The following is a 3,573-nucleotide window of genomic DNA, read 5'->3' as shown; positions in this document are numbered from 1 at the left end:
GAATTCACTCAGACACAGGGTAGATCTGGATATACAGTGCATTACATATTATTAATATGGATTCTTCCAATCTATGAACATATTACCTTTTTCCAATTATTTAAGTCATTTTATTTTAATCACCAAACTTTCATAATTCATTCTCTCTCTCTCTCTCTCTCTCTCTCTCTCTCTCTCTCTCTCTCTCTCTCGCTCTCGCTCTCTTTCTCTTTTTTACATTGTTTCCTTCATGGTTTATCTCCTCAGTCATTGCCCAAAGGACTCTGAGAAGTTGTAGGAATATGCACAAACAGGAACGAGGCCCAGTTTCTTCTCCAACGTTGTGGAAAGGGACAATACATCACGGGGCAGAGCCTGTGCTCCCCTAGGCCACCAGGACAGAGCCCAGGGAGAGTGAACTCCCAGGTACAATTTTTGATAAAAAGTTTCCAGATATATTTTAGGCTTATATCTAAAAATTTTAAATTTTTGCTGGAATTCTTTTCAATATTTATCGGTAATATGTACACATAGAGCTTTCATACTTTGACACTATATTCTTCCATCTTACTAAACTTATCCTTTTAGTAGCTCTTTCATGGATTCTTTGGTATTTTCTATGTAGGTAATAATATCATTTGCAAACAGGGAATTTTATGTTTTTATGGTCTGTTTACCTCCCATTCATGCTTCCTGCTTTCTTGAGCTATGTAGAATGTCCAGTAAAATATTGAACAGAGGTAAGAGTGGCTCCCCTTGCCTTGTTTCTTCTCTGAAGGATCCACTGTCTATGAATTTTACCATTAATGATAGTGCCAGTTGTAGTCCTTTATCATTTGGTAGTAGTTCTTTTAATCCCAATTTATATAGAGATTTAGAATGTACATTTTATCAGATGCTTCTTCTGAACTTGTTGAGATGATTATATTTGTTTCCTTTATCCTATTGTCTTTTAATGTAATGAGTTGTGTTAATTTATTTTTAAAAAATTTCCCAACCTATTATTATCAATATAAATCCTGCTTTTTCATGATTTACTATTCTTTTTATCTAATAAAAACATAGGTTATTAATATACTCAAGCGTATTTGTTCTTACATTCATGAGGGACATCCATTGGGGATTTTTCTTGGTATATTAAAAACAAACTAACTAAAAGAGTGGTAACAGGAAATAGGAAGGCAGATCTTTTGCAAGTGGGAGGGAGAGCCAGAGACAGAAAGACAAAGGGCAGAGGGGAGTAAAAGGGGAATAAAAAGAATTAAGATATGTTAAGTGCATATCTCTTCCCCTAAGATGATTAGAAACATCATGCACTGCAAATATGTACTAATAAAAAATTAAAACAAGATTATGTTTTGGTGGGTATGTCATAAAATCAATGTACAAAATTAATAGTCTACATCTACACAAAACAAACAAAATCCAATATTTTTCTCCCAAACCCTGATTCTTCTGGAAGAGGTGAAATGTGTTGTTCCTTGTATTTCAGTGTACTTCATTGTTCTATTCTCTCAGATCTTCCAGAGGTTTACAAAAATTACAGCCTTCATGTTGTTTCTCTTCATTGTTAAGAGCAGTAACACTCATTCCAGCTTTTTAGATTCTAAGACAAGGAGATCTCTGGAAATGTGGTCTCTAACGTAGCAATGTGTGTTTGAATGCAGTCGCTGCAGGACAAACGGAGTCTCAATCCAGAAAATAACTTCCTCCATCATCTCCTCTCTACTCCATCCAGAAGTCTAGAGCTATGAAGAAGATAAAGTGGGGTAAGTGGATAGAGACCATGAAGAGGTGTGTCTAGGAAAGCCCTATTTGGATAGGGTTGTGGTATAGCTTGGATATGAAACACCACCCAAAAGCCAATGTCCCAATTTGGCATGAGGAGGAGGTGATGGAAACTTTGTAAGGCAGGGCTTAGTGGGAACATCTCCTTAGGTCCTGGGAACATGATTTGAAGAAGATTGGGGCATTGTAGCTCTCTCTCTCTCTCTCTCTCTCTCTCTCTCTCTCTCTCTCTCTCTCTGCAACTGTCTCTGTGTGTGTCTCTGTCTCTGTTTCTCTCTGTCTCTGTTTCTCTCTGTCTCTCTCTTTCCAACTTTAAAGAACACAGTTATACTCCACCACACATTTCCACCACGTTCTACCTTCCCCCAAACCAATGATACCAACTAATCATGGTCTGAACCTGCCAAAACTAAGAGCCAAAATAAGGCTTTCTTCCTTAGAAGTTGATTATCTCAGGTTTTCACTATAGTGTTGAGAAACTAATGTACTTGTCCAGCAAGGTTTCCTGAAGAAGCTACATTTGTATGGAGATCTGCTAGGGAAGGTGTCAGCTACCTGAACGTCTGTGAAAAGTTGAAAGAAAATCCAAAGTCCAAGGTGGGAACAGACACAAGAAGAGCACCTGATATTGAGAATGGCTTTATTGTGTTCAGGAAATGAAAAGATCCATGAACTTTATAACAAGGTGGGAGGTGGGACACAGAAACAGAGAAGTAGAGAGGTATGAAATGAAATCAGACGGAGATGCGGGGAGTTGAACTATGTGCAGGTCTGTTGATCTTGGAAAGGATTTGAGATTTAATCATAAATGTACTGAGAAGTCACTGGGGAGTTTTAAATAGAAGATCAATATGCCTGATTTATGTTCTTTAAAGACCAGTCTGGCTATTGAGTAGCAAGCAGATAAATTAGGGAATGAATTAAATACCATTATGGTACCCATTACACACATAAACGTCTGGTCAGGTGAAGGAGATTGAGCATTCCAAGACATCGAAGAGAAAATGTCCCTTCCAGCCATCTCTCAAGGATACCCATATTATCGAAAAGACTCAATTAATCTCTTTGAAAGCAAAGGTTCCTTTGAGAGGTGATTCCTGTTGGATGACATCCCATGCTGCTGGCAAGAATTTATAAAACATTCTTTCTTCAACCCATCCCATACCTGGAAACCGGGGGGAGGGGGGCAGGTACTGTTTCTTATTCATTGTAATATAAACAGCTGTATCTGCTTGCTGGGAGAGCCGGGTATAAGAGTCTGTGTTCCATACCTATGGCAATTGGAGCATCATTTTCTATTATGTTCTGTATTGTTCTGACAGACACATGATTAATTAGCACAATCAGCATCTCTCCTTGAAAACGGCCATGGATCAGTGTGTCTCCTCCATCATGTAATTGAATCAAGGCCCACACACCTGTTTCCACTTCCTTTAAACAAACACCTGCCTGATAATCAACACAAAAGCAATACTAAATCTCAACCTGCTTTCTGCATAAGTACATCTTCCAACCTGACCTAATCAATGCTGAAAGCTAGAAAAACACGGGCTTCAGAGATGACTACTGTCGGATCTATACCTGTAATTAAATTGTTTGCCACTGCAGTCCAGCTTGTGTTGCATCGCAGAGCTGGTTATGGCTATGTTGTACAGCGCCGCAGAATTTGGCTCTGGTCCAATCTGGGGTCATACCAATTGTGCGGTATGAGCCCTTAACCCTTTAACCTTGTTTCCCCATCTTTAAAAGGATGATGATGATAATAATAATAGTAATAATAATAATTAAAGTGCTTTTTAATATGTA

General features: G+C 38.3%; 1 non-coding gene across 1 annotated transcript; it reads right to left on the bottom strand.

The window, feature by feature from the left end:
- Positions 1-216: 216 nt before the first annotated feature.
- On the bottom strand, positions 217-418 carry LOC111815400. Its single transcript, XR_002820094.1, has one exon. It is a non-coding gene; the product is annotated as a small nucleolar RNA SNORA73 family (small nucleolar RNA).
- Between the last annotated feature and the right edge of the window lie 3,155 nt (positions 419-3,573).

Source organism: Octodon degus, unplaced genomic scaffold (genome assembly GCF_000260255.1).
Source record: "Octodon degus isolate 3935 unplaced genomic scaffold, OctDeg1.0 scaffold00015, whole genome shotgun sequence".
Taxonomy (NCBI): Eukaryota; Metazoa; Chordata; class Mammalia; order Rodentia; family Octodontidae; genus Octodon; species Octodon degus.
Note: the sequence above shows the minus strand (reverse complement) of the source record. Positions and strands in the feature narration are given on the sequence as shown.